The sequence below is a fragment of the Macrobrachium rosenbergii genome, chromosome 41 (assembly GCF_040412425.1).
Source record: "Macrobrachium rosenbergii isolate ZJJX-2024 chromosome 41, ASM4041242v1, whole genome shotgun sequence".
Classification (NCBI taxonomy): Eukaryota; Metazoa; Arthropoda; class Malacostraca; order Decapoda; family Palaemonidae; genus Macrobrachium; species Macrobrachium rosenbergii.
Genome location: NC_089781.1, coordinates 32,090,461 through 32,109,204, shown reverse-complemented (window position 1 = coordinate 32,109,204; position 18,744 = coordinate 32,090,461). Strand labels below are relative to the sequence as shown.

Here is an 18,744-nt window from a genome sequence, read left to right as displayed (position 1 = left end):
GAAATGTTTGAATTACATTTTCAGAACTGAAACCCTTAAGAAATGTTCGAAATATATTTTCAGAATAGAAACCTTTAAGAAATGTTTAAATTACATTTTCAGAATTGAAACCCTTGATACGTAGGGTCTTGGAGAAAAAATTTAATTCGTTGGACTTCTTATAACGGTGGATCAAAGACCTTTGCTCTTTAATTTAAAAATAATTACATTTTAATACATTTAAAGTTTTCAAGCACTGAACAGTGTTAAAAATGCAGACAAGTGCGAATTATTTAACAGGAATATAATCAATAATGCTGAGTATTTTATGCTCATGAAAAATAATTTTACAAAGACGTAGGTTGCAAAGGGCCTAAATGCCAGGCACCATACGGAAATGTGATTCCTTCTAGGAATTTTATTTCATGAAATAAAATTTCTTTCAGAATTACGTAGTTTGCCTACCATCCTAATTCGTATCTACTTACGCGAGAAAAATAATACCCCTAAATTCCATAAATTCTGATGCGATAAACATTATGATTTAGTAATTTTGAAAATACACTGAAGCTTTCTAACCTTACTCGCCGAGCGTGCACAACTAAAACTGGAGGAAAAAAAGAGATTTTATTACGAAGTCACAGACCATCTGTAAATGTTACAAAGGATTAACAACTTTTTGTGATGGAATTAACAACACTGTCAGTCTTCATTATTCCACATAATTAACCAGCAACATGCTGAGCGATTAGACGTAGCAAAGCCCCTTGTGTAACTGGACTCTATCAGCAAATTATACTGATGTGCAAGGAATAATCATTCGAAAAAAAATACACTAAACATCACTAATAAACTCAGGAAACCAGTAACTAAGATGACAAGTCCAAGCACTGACAAGGTTACTGAAAATGAGAGAGAGAGAGAGAGAGAGAGAGAGAGAGAGAGAGAGAGAGAGAGAGAGAGAGAGAGAGAGAGAATCTTGTTCATGAAGAGTTCGCCTATAAATGTGATGCCGGTTTGCCCTGGCTCACAAACTTATAAAACAAGCACCATTTTTAGAATACAGTCAAAGAATTCTCTATTACCCACGCTTTCCTACTTTCTTCTCATGCCAGTACTGCACTTCTTTTATAGTTTTATAGTTCCCTATCTTTTACAGTTCCTTATCTTTTACAGCTCCTTATCTTTTACAGTTACTTCACGACCTCTACCTAATAGTCAAATCAATATAAAACCCCAAGAGTGTAGCAGTTCTTGGAGCCGGCTGGCTATTGACAGATGACCAGACCAACGGTTTCCTCATGAGAGTTGGGTGGAACTGAGATATGAATCAAGATATGGCCTTAGTAAGCCTTCTTATCTTATAATTTCCCTACAGTTTTAATCTAATAAAAGTGTCTAATCTGCGTATCTGCTACCATCATCACATTTTGGAATATGGGGTATAGAATTTAGGCCAAAGTCCAAGCGCTGAGACCTATGAGGTCATTCAGCACTGAAAAGAAAGTTGAAAGTAGAAAGGTTTGAAAGGTGTAACGAGCAAAACCTTGCAGTTGCAATGTGAAACAATTGTTAGGAGAGGGTGGATCGCAAGATGCAAGAAAGAGAATATGAATGGGGGTACAGCAAAGGGAATGAAAGGGGTTGCAGCTAGAGGCCGGGGGCGAAGGGATGCTGCAAAGAACCTTAAGTAATGACTACAGTGCGCCGTATGAGGTGCACTGAAAGCACTACCCATCCTACGGGGAGCATCACAGATTGGGTTTCGTAAAGGCCTTGGTGACTGTGACGCACTCTTATCAATATCTACATTTTTGCAGATTGCTCTTGATGAAGGAGCACATGGTTGGTTAATTTTGCGTGCAGCCTTTGACAAGAGAATCACGAAAAAAATTATGTACAAGCTAAGATTATCAGGAATTGTGGGCCTTTTATTAATATTTCAAGTGAATTTTTAATACGTAGGACCTGAAGGGTCCTTGTTGATGGCCGGTATAGTAGTTTTAGCAATATAATTTCAGGTGTTCCTCAGGGTAATGTTTTTGGTTCACATGCCAGCGTTATTTCCTTGGTTGCATTCGAATCAACCATAAAAATTACCTTAATTTTCTAGTCAATATTCATCACAGAGTAATCTGCAAGTTTGTCATTAACTTTTATCATATCTATAAATCACTACTATCATGGCTATTGCTAATTCTTATGAGAGATCAAGTTATACTGTACTGTCCATGCTAGTCGTATTCATAAAACATTAATAGTACTGATACCAATTACTTACATCATTTGCTCGGAAGGAATGTTAATGTTAAATTCTTTCATGAATCTCGCCGTACATTAACTATCAAAAAGGTAAATAAATTTACTAATTATGTACCTGATGAAACGGATACGTAATATATACTATTGTGTGTATTACATATATAATATTTACCTCCTCTGCCCACATCTGTCATCCTATTTCCGATTAAGATATGGAATACAGAGAGCAGTGGGAATTATGATTTACTCCTACGAGTATCAATGAATTCCTAAATAGCGATTCTCCATTCAGTGAGAGTTTTACATTACCGGACGTGAAACACCTAATCATTTTGGTTTTCAATAAAGGGGATTTTCACCAGAGAAGGAAGCTATTAAAACTGAAAGCTGGTATATTCCTGCACATCAGTATCCCATGCTATACATTTGATTAGTTAAATACATCAAAACAAATTTACCAAAGACATCACATCTCCCACAAAGTCAAACAGTAAAGAACGCAAACCAAAACAAGGCAGCTTCCAGGTCCTGTTCAACGACAAGAAACGAAAATCAGTAACAGCTTCACCTTTCAAACACCACACACACACACACACACGACACAGACAGACAGACAGACACACGCACCTCAGGACAGCTTTCATATCAACGAGATATTCGAAAACTTATTATACAGTTCGCCTAAAGATGATTATAGCAGTTCTTTATCCCTTCTTTATGTCAAGGACACAATGTTGGAAATCAGAGACAAATTGGACATTTATGAACCCAGCTGGACCCCTTTTCACAGAGCCCAGATATCTCAGCGCAACAGAAAGCACTCAAAGTACAAGACCTCAGAATAATGGCCCTCTCATCAAATTCTTTGATACAGTTACGTTGTAAACTATTTTCATAAACATTTAACGTTAATCATTAACTTTGAACTTTAAATTTTCACAAACTTTAAAGCTTAAATTTTCACAAACTTTAATGATGACAGATTTCACAATTTCACACCAACTTCAAAAAAAATTCATACATTATCTCGATGGTATTTTTAACCACAATCTTTGTACATTAGTTAGAATGTCCACCACTTACACTACACTATTCGTGACATATTTGATAACAATTTGTTGTCACTGAAAACTACAGCGCATACTTATTCACTTATGACAAACCTGTCAAACCAAAACCCGTGCATTTGACATTACAAACTCCTACAATTCAAGATGCTTAAGTATATTTTAACAAAACTTAATTCATGCTAATTTCTAAAAACTTCTCATGAACCAGAAAGAACTTTATCGAGTCGAGTTTTTAAGAAAGTTAAACAAGGCAATACGGGATAATTACTGTTCATGGCTGGGGCTGTTAAGATAAAAAAAAAAAAAAAAAAAACTTTGCTGACAAGACAACTGGAACAGTAAGTGTACTACAATCCAAAATGTTTACCAGGAGAGCATATCAACATTTGACAAATACAGTATATCCAAGTTCACACTCTGGGCTACACTGCTCTCATTGCCCTAGGTAAAAGAATGAACTATTTCTGTACGTGGGAAATTCACGGACAGCCTAAAAGAACAAGTGGTTCCTCTAGTTACAAGCAAGATCGGGTTCGTGGACTCAATGGCCGTTTTGTGGCGAGAAATAAAATGGCAAATGCTGAGGCTAGCAAGAAGGAAGGGTGGGGAAGGGGTGGGGAGGCTGGGGGAGACTCGTCAGTCATATGAACGTTGACTGAGTTTTTTTTTAGCTTTTTTTAAACATTTCCAGTTTGGGAAAAGGTAGGATCAAGGTAGAGGAATGGGAGATCTGGAACTGATAAGGGAAAAAGAGAAGTTCTGTAGAATTCAGTTTAAATGTGAACTTACGAAAATTCCATCTTTACTTTTAACAAACTGCATTTTTTTTGAGTTTGTTCATGTAGCCCTATGAGAGAGAGAGAGAGAGAGAGAGAGAGAGAGAGAGAGAGAGATGTTGAAGGAACTGAAATTCTTTAAATGTAAAAGAAATTTCCTATTATTTCACATAGTTACAAAACGGTAGATTGACCCTTTTCTCATTAAACCCAATTAGCTCTCGCATCCTTATTCCAATATTCCTGTCTCTTCCCATTCCTAAAGCCGATACAGTATACGTCTTTACTCTGTAGAACAAAATAGAATATAGAATTTAGGCCAAGTGCCAAGTGCTGGGACCTTTAAGTTCATTCAGCGCTGAAAGGAAAATTGACAGTAAGAATGTTTGAAAAGTGTAACTGTTGCACTACGAAACAATTGTTAGAAGAGTGTGGAAAGTAAGATGAGGAAAGAAAATAATAATGGAGGTACAGCAATTGGAATGTAAGGGGTTGCAGCTAGGGGCCGAAGGGACGCTGCAAAGAACCTTAAGTGATGCCTACAGTGTTATAGGTCTAGTTTTGAAGAAGTAATATCAAGCGAACGGATAATTTTAGGCTTTTGTATTGATAAACTAGTTTTTAGATTATGAAATGGGCTAACAAGCAATTTTTTTTTACTGTAGTATTCTTGCGAAAAAATCGTGTTCCTTTTGTTATATTTACCTAGAGGCAATGAAACATCTCATTTGACAAATTAAATTGGAAAATGTTAAAACAATTCAAATCAAATCTGTGAGACTTGAACTGCAATCTCCTGTCGGAATATGATCGACTCTCGGGGACGAACTCTGACCACCCATGACGAAAATTGGTTTATTACTCATTTATGACAGATTTATGACAAAAGCAAGCTATTGGAGGTATGACGACGCAGTACCAAGTTTTTATTATGACTGAAGAACAATTTAAACCAATAACTTTCAAAAACTTTTGTATGTTAATCACAAATTGATTACTCAGAGTCGTTTTATTCAATCTAGTCATCGAATATGTAGCCTGCTACTTTTTTCTGATTAACTTTTTCCCACCAGAATGATGAAGCTTGGCATCTCTCGTAAATGGTACTAATTCGACTTCGGCCCCCACGCTAGAATATCCAAAGTACAGTACAAATATCCTCCTTTATTCCATTAATTTTAGTGCCATTCACCTAGAGCAGGATAGAAAAGAATTTAGAATTTAGGCTAAAGGACAAGCGCTCAAACCTATTAAGTCATTCAGCGCTGACAGTAAAAACCCTGTGAAAGGTATAACAGGAGGAAAACCTCGCAATGGCACTATGAATCAGTTGTTCGGAAAGAGTGGAAAGTAAGATGAAAGAAAGAGAATATAAATGGAGGTACAGTAAAAAGAATGAAAAGGGTTGCAGTTAACGGCACTATCCCCCTACGGGAAGTGCCGTTCACCTATGCTCCAGATCCTATATGTGAACTCGCCTAGGTTGAGAAAACTTACCCTCTGTTCACCAAATGTCATATACCGTACTTTTATTGACCAAGATTTAATTTTCGTTACACTTACTAGATATCTAACCTTTGGTCCTTAACCTGCATGTACAACTTCCTTCCACCTATGTTCCCTAACCTATTCTTATCATAAACTTTACTTTCAATAACTTATATACTGTAGAGAGAGAGAGAGAGAGAGAGAGAGAGAGAGAGAGAGAGAGAGAGAGAGAGAGAGAGAGAGAGAAGAATGACAGTTTTTGACAGAAACTAGCATGAAGAATGAAAGAAGAAATGATGAAAACAGAAAATGGTTTTTACATATATATATATGTAAACTATATATATATATATATATATATATATATATATATATATATATATATATATATATATATATATATATATATATATATATATATATATATATATATATATATATATATATATATATATATATATATATATATATATATATATATATATATATATATATATATATATATATATATATATATATATATATATATATATATATATATATATATATATATATATATATATATATATATATATATATATATATATATATATATATATATATATATATATATATATATATATATATATATATATATATATATATATATATATATATATATATATATATATATATATATATATATATATATATATATATATATATATATATATATATATATATATATATATATATATATATATATATATATATATATATATATATATATATATATATATATATATATATATATATATATATATATATATATATATATATATATATATATATATATATATATATATATATATATATATATATATATATATATATATATATATATATATATATATATATATATATATATATATATATATATATATATATATATATATATATATATATATATATATATATATATATATATATATATATATATATATATATATATATATATATATATATATATATATATATATATATATATATATATATATATATATATATATATATATATATATATATATATATATATATATAAGGTAACTCAAAATCTTAAGAAGATTGGAATTGGGTAGAAATTCGACTTACACAGAGAATCTAAGATTCAAAATAGGATTATAGTACGTTACTAGCCTTCATAAATTTCCTACTACAAGAGAACATCTACCATGATTTTATACTTAGATGAGCTCTTAAACATTAATACAAATGGGGATTGTACTAGTCAATCACCATTTAGGAAATACAAAAGTGGAAAATATTATGCTATTACTCCTGAAGGATTGTAAACACTTAGCAGGTTCATAGAGATTATCCTTTAAAAAAAATCGAAGCAGCATTTCGGAAATGAGAAATGACAACTAGAGTGGGCTACATGAGCATTACATACCGCAAATTCCGTAATTACAGAACTTCCCTTTTGAAGGTCACAAAAACTTGACCAGAAATACACTTAAACTAAAAACTTGACCAGAAATACACTTAAACTAATATAAATCTCACTCTCATCAGTTGCAATACAAAGCTTATGGTAATGAATGTTTAATCCACATATCAGTACATTATGACCTATGTTCATAACTGTATTCTGGATCCTCAAAATCAAAATACTTTTGATACATAATATAAACACAGGCAGCCTAGAGTCACTGCTTTAGAAAGCACGCTAGAAATCCCCAAAGGTTCATAAATGAAGACCGAACGGCTGCCATGGAGAAATGACAGTATGAAAATTTATTTGCTTGCAATACAAAGAGGCAAAATTTTATAAAATATTTTAAAACTGATTGGAAAAATCAAAATTATCATTAATTATTCATTATTATTTCATTATTATTATTATTATTATTATTATTATTATTTTAAAGATTATTATTATTATTATTATTATTATTATTTATTATTATTATTATTCAGATGAACCCTATTCATATGGAACAAGCCACTGACTAGAAACTCAAGCTTCCAAAGAATATGGTGTCCATTGGAAAGAAGTGACAGAAGGTAATGGGAAATACAGAGAGAGGAGATCAGTTACTAGGAAAACAGATAAATTAACAAACAAGAAGTGCTTTGGAAGACTCCATAAGCCAGGGAGAATCCTAAAAACTTAATAAAACAAAGGAGTATCCAGAAAACTCTGCAAACCAAGAGTTGTCCTGGAAATCACTGAAAACCAAGAAATTTTGCTCCGACAAAGTCTGAGAAACAAGGAGCATCTTATAATTTCCGCAGACCTAGGAGTAGACAGACAGAACATAGGATTTAGGCCAAAGGCCAGGCGATAGGACCTATGAGGTTATTCAGCCCTGAAACGGAAATTTACAGTAAAAAGGTTTGAAAGGGGCAACAAGAGGAAAACCTCGCAGCTGCGCTGTGAATCAATTGTTAGGAGAGGGTGGAAAGGAAGGTGGAAGAAAGACAATATGAACGGAAGTACAGTAAAATGGATGAAATGGGTTGCAGCTATGAGCTGAAGGGATGCCTACAGTGCACCGCATGAGGTGCACAGGCGGCGCTACCCCCGTACGGTGGCAAAACTAGGAGTGCCTAGAAGTTTAAGAACTGAGAGTTCTTTTTCTGGATGAGAAGTTTTTTGAGAGAACCGTCTTATCAATAAACCAATTATCAATAACTGGGATTAATGCAAAAAGAAACTTAACCATAGTAAATGCAAGATCTTTCTTCTCCACAAACTAGGCAAAGTAACCACCTACACATCATCTAGCCCTAAGGCCACCTTGAAAGACGGAACATTCAAGCCACGAATAAAGGTCCAAACCTTACAATGAAAATCCTAAGCAAGCTACCAAATTATTAAGCATCATCAGCGGGCTTGACATTAAACCTATCAAAAGTGAAACCAAGTTATCTGTATTGGTACTAAACTCGGTAATTCAGATTAATATAATTACTAGGCAAGGAACTCATGACAAAACATGGTACTCGTCAAAAGTATAACGTTCACAATATGCATTTATTCTAACAAAAGGAAAAGGCTATTGACCAAAAGTATCCATAAAATAGGAAGCTTTTACGGGAAGGCGGTTAAAAGCACAATATCAGATTAAAGAGCTAAAATCCTGATCAGAGAACCTACTGTGGCACCAAAAAGCAACCCTACACTACAGCCTGTCAGCCTTGGACTGATATTCACGAATAGTACAAGGGGGACACTTTTTCAGAATTACAGGGAAGAAAATATACCATTACAGGGAGATGATGATGATGATGATGATTGTTATTATTATTAATCAAGAATGTAACCCTAGCTAGAAAATCAGAATGCTTAAAGCCCAAGGGCCCTAGTCGGATAGGTGGGCCAGTACAAAAAAATAATGACAGAGGTAAAGAATAATCATAATATAAACAAGAAAGAAAATTAAGATGAAACAAATAAACTGTAGAGTACTGTAAAACACATGAGAGGCTGCTAACTAGAAGCATTTGCACTCAGTCTGAACTGGAGTTCAAACATATGGTTTGAAAGACCATTCCAAAATTCTGCAATAGCTAAAATTAAACTTCCAGAATCCCGTGTGATACTGAACCTATAAAAGAAAAAAATCAGGTACGTCAACTGAGTACCAGTCTGATGCTCACACTAGCAGAAGTAACTAGCTCAACTGTTGTCACAGAGCTTCAACATTTGTTGTCATGAGGATGTAAAAAGCAAAACTAAAATCAAGTGTTATGACATACTGGCGCCCTACTCCAAAACTTTGGTTAATTTTTTTTCAGATTTGTGATTACATTGTAATTCAAAATTTGCTCTGGTCACTTCAGAATTCAGATAATTTATAGAAGTTGAAGCCTTTAATTTTCTGAAAATACGAACCATTAAGTTTAAACAATATCATCGTACAGATTGTTAACAGATAATTAAAGCTAACCAGGCTGTATCTGAATATTATATAATATTTTCCCATATTCACGGCAAAGTAAGTTAATTGCAAACAAGTCTCCACAAATGCCAATGCACTGATGAGAGTGAGATTTGGTGATGAGGCTCTAAATACATTTAGCATTACTTAGCAAGTCCTAAGATTCCAACAGACTTAAGATGGTGACCAAAGTCATTAAAAGTGACAATATAAAGTTATATCAAGTTGTGAATTACAGAGATCTATTAAATTTAGAATTCCTTTTTTAATAAAAAAAAAAGACGATTTTTTCTTGAAAATTTCAAATGAAAGACTGGTGGGCACGTTAAGAATGATTCAATAGTACCTGATGAAAAAAAAAATCGACTCTACCAAATCACTCAATATTTTATGAATTGAAGCAAAATTAATAATGTGAAAGATAGTTTCTGTAGTGTCACCTGAATGAACTAACTTGGACTGATTAATTACCCAACATCAAAGTACTTAGAGCCTCATTGTAAACACTTCTACAAAAGAACTTTCAAAATTAGGAACAACCACAGCATTTGATATCCTGATATACTCTGATTTCAGTCCATGAAGTAAGTCACAGATCACTTACACAGCTTGCAACACAAAATAAAGGATTTTCTTGATGATAATGAAGTTCTTTTACTTCGCCATTACTTCGAAGTGATATATACTTTCTTTTCAAGCAAACGACCAACCATATTCTGAAAGAGGAATGCAAGAATTATTCTCAATAATTTATGCGTGATAAGTACATTCCGATATATATTGAACTCAAATCATCGACTGTCAAAATACAAAATTTAAAACAAAATTTGAACCTCAGTAATTATAAAATTGTTTACTACAATAATATCACACTTATAAATAAAACTCCACTTAATATTGCTTTAGTTGACCAGCAAAGTATTTTTCTTTGAAAATTTAACTTCCTGAAAACTGAAAAACTTAAAAAAAAAATCATCTGCTGAAACTAAGGATATTAAAACCTCTCAAGAATAGAAGCAAATATTTTCAAAACTGTGCTTTGGTGAAAATAAAGTTGGATTTTGTGTGCTCGGATACAAATCTGCATTCAAATTTCTTCGAGGTCTTGCAACTACTTCAAGGCAAAGTGAAATTTTAGAGGTTTGTTTTAGATATTTGAAAACTTATTATTTTTATTCTGAAGGCAGATTTCGTTACCAAATCTTGTATGGCACATTACCATTTTGGAAATTGCCCAACAAGAAGTAATGTAATCTCTCATCTAAGAAGGATCTAAGTTTTTTTAAGGTCAAAAAACAAATTTGATAAACGAAATGGGTTGGTAACCTTAGATTTAGCAGTAACTACTTTCAAACCGCAAAATTCACACTTTTCTTGAGAATTAACTGTCCGATCTTCAAAGTAGATAAAGACTGCTAAGATTTCTAATTCCTCCCATTTAATCATATGGCCTAATGATGTCGGTTCCGTTAGTAAAAAATAAATGGCTCAAGTTTCATAATTTCCAAAAGGGATGCCTTCTTACTAATGCATTAGGAAAAATTTCAATCACTATTCAGTTAACTGTTTCCAGGAAACATCAGGTAATTTTAAAAGTGAAATCCTAGTCAGACAATTGGAAAACTAATTTTAGAACTTACTGAATTAAATTACATTTTAGAATGATGAAAATACATAACACCAACTTGTGTAGTCTACATTTTGAGAAACGAAATGAAACGTTAGAGGGCAATGAAGCAATTCGTGGTTTTAAAGTAAAATATATAAACCATGCAGAATTAATAATTTGGGGACATTTCCGGATTAATAAGATTTGCTAAATACCTTGATAACTTATCTGCCACGTAGACAAACAGCTACGCTTCTACAAAATACAATAAGCTAACATAGTTCCTGACATTCAGAAATCTACGATATTTCAATACCATAACTTTCTGCTATCAGAAACTTTGTTAATTAGTATCTGATAGATAATGTTCTTTTAAATACTTAGCCGTACAGTATTACATAACGTTTAGTTTTGTAGTATCTTACTTACAGTATTATGCTCCAACCTGAATACCACAAATCTTTAGTAGCTGAATTCGTCTTAAAACAACTCCCATCAGTTTAGCGATATAAACCGATCTTATGAAATGCTGCCTTTTGAACTGCTGCCATGAGAAAATTCAACAGTTTTAATTCATTTTCAGTAGTAAGATTAACTTCAGTTATTTCTGTTAGGAAACTCCATTACTCGTTAGCTCTGTACAAAACATTGCTTCAGCTAGTTACAACTCTAAATGACAATCTTTAGTCAGGTTAAATCACTTTCTACCTTCAAGACCCTATCCCATGTAAAGACTATGGTTTCTGTGACACACTCAAGCATTTGGATTTAGGTAAACTAACAAAATTGTCTTAAAAACATACTAAAAATTAAATTGATGAATTGACTGCTGCAGGTTACTTTCAATTACATGTGGAAGTTTACGTTATAGGTAACATCATTAATTTTACACCATCGGAAAAGGAATATAGGTAAGTATCTTGAATTCTCAACCACAATTATCTAAATGGGAAACCATGCGAGAGGTGAAATACTGAATTGTTAACTAATACTCTATCAAGTGGATTAATATTAACATTTTTAGGATTCAAATTAATGCCACGACATTAGTATCTGCAAATGTGATATTGCAAAATAAAACTGACTCCTTAAGAGTTATTTTTAACAAATTAATTGCAATTAAAGATTTACAAACAAAACATGACTCTTTCAGATAGGTTATATTCAACATTACTTTCCACAGTAAGCTGAAACAAGCTACCTTGGAATAAAAATTTATCTACTTTGCAACCTAACAGGTATTGACATTGCCAATTAAACCTTGAAAGTGAAAATATGAACTTAACTCTTAAACGATAGCCGATAAGTCCAACAGTCTTCATATAAGTTTGCTTCAGTTTCATCCCCCAGTCATCCTGGTTTTTGCATCTTCCATTTCTTCCCATCAGTCAAATACAAATTGGGGTTTCCACTTGAGAGTCAGATACAAATTTGGGTTTCCACTTCAGAGTCAGTCAAATACAAACTGGGGTTTCCGCTTGAAAGTCAGTCAAATAATTGGGGTTTCCACTTGAGAGTCAGGTACAAATTGGGGTGTCCACTTCAGAGTCAGTCATATACAAATTGGGGTTTCCACCTGAGAGTCAGTCAAATCCAAATTGGGCTTTCCACCTGAGAGTCAGTCAAATGCAAATTGGGGTTTCCACTTGAGAGTCCGTCAAAAACAAATTGAGGTTTCCACTTGAGAGTCAGTCAAATACAAATTGTAGTTTCCACTTGAGAGTCAGTCAAATACAAATTGGGGTTTCCACTTGTCAGTCAAATACAAACTGGGGTTTCCACTTGTCAGTCAAATACAAATCGGGGTTTCCACTTGTCAGTCAAATACAAATTGGGGTTTCCACTTGTCAGTCAAATACAAATTGAGGTTTCCACTTGTCAGTCAGATACAAATCGGGGTTTCCACTTGTCAGTCAAGTACAAATTGGGTTTATGCTTGTCAGTCAAATACAAATTAGGGTTTCCAACTGAGAGTCAGTCAGATACAAATTGGAGCTCCCACCTGAAAGTCAATCAAATACAAATTGGGGTTTCCACTTGAGACTCAGTCAAATACAAATTGAAGTTTCCACTTGAGTGTCTTTAAAATGCAAATTGAGGGTTTCCACTTGAGAGTCAGTCAAATGCAAATTGGGGTTTCCACTTGAGAGTCAGTCAAATGCAAATTGGGATTTCCACTTTAGAGTCCGTCAAATGCAAATTGGGGCTTAAACTTGAGAGTCAGTCAAATACAAATTGGGGTTTCCAATGGAGTGTTTTTCTTACGACATCTTTGGCCACAGGATTTGTAAGTGCTTCCAGTAATACAAATCTGAAAGGAAAAGTTAGACTATTGTTAATTCAAAAGTCTAAAACATCTTTAAGAAATAAATCTCCTAAGAGGTCTCCAAGATATCCTTGTGGGGCCTTGTGGGGGACAGGATGTGTTAACACTTTCTAATCTCTTCACTTACCAACTCTTCACTGTTTATTGGTGGTTATTCCACTGACTTCTAGCATACCTCATAACATTTCACAAGGTCTATTCGAATCAAATTTATTTGTACTCAGTTACCTTTCCTTTTGAATATTTCATCATATAAAGGAGGTCACTCTTTCATGAAAGTAATGTGCTTAACCTTTAAGGCAAAACTACCCCATCACTTTCCTCAACAGCTGTGGGGACTGGGGGAGGGTTGCAAGGCCCAACAACTGTGGTGGTTGGGGGAGGGTTGCAGGGCCCAACAACTGTGGGGTTTGTGGGAGGGTTGCAGGGCCCAACAACTGTGGGGGTTAAGGGAGGGTTGCAAGTCCCAATGAATGTGGGGGTTGAGGGAAGGTTGCAGGGCCCAACAACTGTTGGGGTTAGGGGAGGGTTGAAGAGCCCAACAACTATGGGGGTTAGGGGAAGGTTGCAGCGCCCAACAACTGTGGAGGTTGGGGGAGGGTTGCAAGGCCCAACAACTGTGTGGGTTTGGGGAGTGTGGCAGGACCCAACAACTGTGAGGGTTGGGGGGGGGAGGGTTGCAGGGAATAAATTGTACCTCAGCTCAGGGGTCCTAAGTCTCCCAAAATTTCCTGAGACCCAAAAAATAAATTATCTATGTCATCATTCATTACCTACGTGCGTTTCCCAACTCTGCATACAAATGGATGTTAATTTCTGCAGTTAGCAGCTATATAAAACTATTAGGCCCAAGCAAAATGTGAACGCTCACCTACAACTTAAGTGTTACAGAGAGAGAGAGATTATTATAGAAACACAGAGACACTATTATAGAAACTAGTATGGAGACTGTCATAGAGAGTGAGACACATTGTCTTCCGGTTATGACAGTCTCATTATTAGTTTCTGCAATAGTCTCCCTGCGTTTCTATAATACTTTCTCTCTCTGCAACATATATTGCAGGTAAATGTTCACATTTTGTGTGAGCCTAATTGTTTTATGTATCTGCAAACTGCAGAAATTAGGATCCACAATAGTATGCAGAGTAATGAATAATGTAATTTGTGACCATTATAATTGCATCAGTATGATTCAGTAAGGAAGCAATTGAACCTATTTAAGTCTGACCCAGTACCCACACCACTTTTATTAAACTTTACAGGAAAGTCCAGAAAATGTTAATGAACTCTTTAATGGGTTTGGAAAATATCTACATTAGCTCACTACATCAAATAATAAAATACTACATGTCTCTTTTTTTTATGAAATACTGCCGCACTAATATATCGTTTTTTGATGTAATGTATCGGCTATACAATGTAGAAAATGGTGTACATAATGTAATACAGATGAGGAAACTTAAGAAGTTTACCGAGATGAAAAATTCACCGTATATTGTCTATATTTTTGCTTTCCGCCATGTTTAGTACCAGCCACTCGGGGATGAACGTGAAAAAATAAAACAAAAGACGGCACCTTTCTTATTATCTCGGTAATTTCCTCAGATTATGTCACCTGAACTACAATATATACGCCCTTTTACCCAAAAAACTATATTAATAGAGGATATCTTCGTGAGGCCTTCTACTTTACTTCTGCCATACTACCTTTAATACCATTATATAAAAATAAAACCAATTTGATTTTTGTGTGGTCGCTCATCTTAGCCGTTGCATCAATGTGGCACCTTGTGCCACAGTGATGCAACAGCTAAGATGAGCGACCACACAAAAATCAACTTGCCCACTCAACAGCTGTTTTAGACTTGACGACTCGAAGGCAAAGTTTTATCTTTATATAATGGTATTAAAGGTAGTATGGCAGAAGTAAAGTAGAAGGCCTCACGAAGATATCCTCTATTAATATAGTTTTTTGGGTAAAAGGGCGTATATATTGTAGGTCAGGTGACAATCTGAGGAAATTACCGAGATAAGAAATGTGCCGTCTTTGTTACGCCCATTTCCTTAACCACACACTCAACTTAGATGGAAATGATGCTGCCGATTGCATACCAAAAAGCAATAAACATTTCTTGAACCATTTGAATTACATATTACTTGTTGGACTGAGCTGATTAACAGCTCTCCTAGGGCTGGCCTGAAGGATTAGACTTATTTTACGTGGCTAAGAACCAATTGGTTACTTAGCAGCGGGACCTACAGCTTATTGTGGAATCCGAACCACATTATAGCGAGAACTGAATTTCTATCACCAGAAATAAATTCCTCTAACTCTTCATCAGCCGGCGGCGGGAATTGAACTCCGGCCCATCGAATGACGGTCTAAAGCAGTGGTTCTCAACCTGGGGCGCGCCCCTGGGGCGCGTCAGCAGTTTCCAGGAGGCGCGAGGCCTAGGGAAAATTTAAAATTCTAGAATTAAATTCGTTATTTTCTTAACAAGAAGGAACTAATAAACATTTATTAAAAATATGATCCGTATTGCCTTATAACGTTAGTTTCCTATAGTCTACCACTCTAGTTAGACTCGCTAGACTTACCATTATTTTGTTTATTTACCTCCTCCTGTCCCTCAGGGGAGGAATTCTCATAGATGGTCCAGCTTTAGAGGGGGCGTGGTAATAAAAAAGTTGAATGGTCTAAAGCTCAACCGACTCGGCCAACAAAGAACCGATAGAACCGTATTATTATGTTTTTTTTTTCATATCAAGTCTAAAACTAGCGTTGATAATGCAAAGTATTTTGCTGTTCGTTTAACTGACATTTAATGTGCTACTGACGTCATAAAGGATGAAGCCTATGTACTTGTGGCATGCTTATGCGACATCTGATGTGCGTTTACGTTTGCTGTGTCATACAAAATATTAAATGGCATTGATAGTTACAACAAGATCATCCAGACCAATAATGCCATGCATTAAACAAGAGTGAAAATATATGTGGAATGAAGCTATAATGATTGTTTACCCAAACGATGGGTAGAAAGCGTCCCTTTGCCTGTCAAGGAATTGAGCACAAGGGAGCTAGGTTGCATGACAAAATACTTAATACAGCCTTTTAAAACGAGACAGGTAACACCCCAGAAGAGGCCTTCTTCTCTTAGTATTTGTTCTATTTTTTTGGTTAACCAGTGTTTTAGCGGGATTAACAATCACCTGCAATGCTGCAAAAGACTATATGCAAATTTTATCTATTTCTGGAAATATCTCACGAAATATCTCACCACATCTTGAAAGTCGCACATGGAGAAAAGCTACCCTGGTCTATAGCACCATAAATAATTATGTGAAATACACGGATGTATCCTGACCCAACCTTTCAATAGCCTAACTTGACCTACTATAACTGGAGTGGTCACTGCTTCTGCCTCAACACCTCTCTACTACCTATCCTGAAGTTAAAGCCTGCAGGACTTTGGTAGTTTGGTTTCCAACTGTGGTCCCCCATTGCTGGTAGACATGAAATGATGTAACGAGTTAAACAGACACTTCCAACGGGAATATCACATTCAATAGAATGACAAAAAACCGTAACACGAAATGAATTCAAAATAACCTCCGATGATCACGGTTTAGTAAACCTGTTCATCTCCAAATACAGTATTCTTACTTGAATACACAGTCTTCGTGATTTTGGACATAATACCACGTCCACTTATGCAGAGCACCACCACAAATTTTAATATATCCTTATACAAATTCTTAAAATAATCACCCAGTGATGCACTGTTAGAGGATCTCATTAGTTATGGCATTCCCCTACAAGTGAGGCTAAATTTCTACGGAACTAACGCCACCTACAGGTTAGGGGTAGGGAAAATACAAAAACGAGTGGTTTGCACCAAAGTTAAGGTCCAAAAACGGTCCAAAGGTAAACAGCGGGAAAAATCAATGACTCAAGAGTCATAGGCCTACACACATAACTAGTTTTATTTTTTTTGTAGGTTATTTTTTAAACAACCTACCAATGTACATTGTTTTGCCTAGATTTGGTTTGAGTTTTCCCTTACTTGCTTTCATGACTTCCAGTTAACATTTCCCCCTGCCCCCTATACATATATCATAGAAACTGTTGTTGAACCTATTCAATTCCTGTGGTAACTTAGTATTTGCTAAAATTTCATGTAGGCTGTAAAATTAACTCTTTAGAAGGCTAAGTTTACATCCCCGTAGACACCACTTCAACTGAATTATAACAAGAAAATATCACTAATCTGGTTCCACCTCGCCCAATGTAGCCTATGGGACCACCAATTTCATTTGTCATATACTTACGCACGTATGCAAAGACCTTCGAAGAATTATAACAGCATTTCACATTACTTGTCAACTCCGCGCTATCAGAGCACGCAGGGAAGAATTCCCTTTTCTTAAAATGAAAGACAAAGTCACACGGAAAAAGATCCTTTACCTGTTCTCATTGATGTCGTCGGTGTTTGACTGTCAGTCAACCTTGTTGATCCTCAACAAGGTTCCAGTAATGTTCTTCCAGATTTGAAACTGTCGTCGTGAATTTGTTACTATTCTAAATGAATTCACAATCATCCTTTCCTATTTGGCACGGAGGCTGTGACATTAACAACTGTGCTGAGATACGAAGCTTTCGAAATGGTATTAGTCTTCAACTCTGTGCTCGATATCAGGAGAATATTTAGACCAATGAGAGAGGGATGTTAATTGCAAATCCTACATTCAGTAGGATATAGCGAGAAAGAGGGTGGGGTGGGTGCTGAAATAATGTGATTTATTTAATAACTTGGTTTGAAAATCTTTATTTGAACCTAAATTTTACATTTTCCTAAATGGTGAAAGTACTTCAAAAAAAGAAGACTCCGAGGACCCCTACTGTCAGGCGAAAGCACTAAAAATAGTCCTAAAATAAAACAGTAACTGGCAACTGTGATGTATACGAAATAATAGTCTCAAATGAACAAACTACTCAATGGTTTATTATTGTAATGCGCAAGAGAGATTATGCAATGAAAAGATTCAATTAGAATGTATGGGCAATTATTAGTAGAAAAGACACTCTAATTAACTAAATGGTTTTTAATGGTATCAAGCAACTTTCATGGGACCATAACCTCTACAAAAAACTATTGTCGTCATTTTTAATAACACCATGTAAAATCTATCGTATATTATACAGTCTATTGTTTATTAAATTACATTAAATATACTTGAAATTAGTTGAAATTTTGGGTTATGATGAATTTTGATGGGAAAACGTTAATTTTGTAGGGATTTTGGT

At 34.7% G+C, this 18,744-nt stretch overlaps 1 long non-coding RNA gene across 2 annotated transcripts; it reads right to left on the bottom strand.

Annotated features, from left to right (window-relative positions):
- Window positions 1-7,938: 7,938 nt before the first annotated feature.
- On the bottom strand, window positions 7,939-18,037 carry LOC136826783 (uncharacterized). Of its 2 annotated transcripts, none has more exons than XR_010849709.1 (4): window positions 17,905-18,037; window positions 12,397-13,421; window positions 11,540-11,654; window positions 7,939-10,217 (listed from the first exon to the last, which is right to left on the bottom strand). It is a non-coding gene; the product is annotated as an uncharacterized lncRNA (long non-coding RNA). The 2 variants fall into 2 exon arrangements; XR_010849710.1 differs by having other exon boundaries at window positions 8,053-10,217; window positions 17,769-17,906.
- Between the last annotated feature and the right edge of the window lie 707 nt (window positions 18,038-18,744).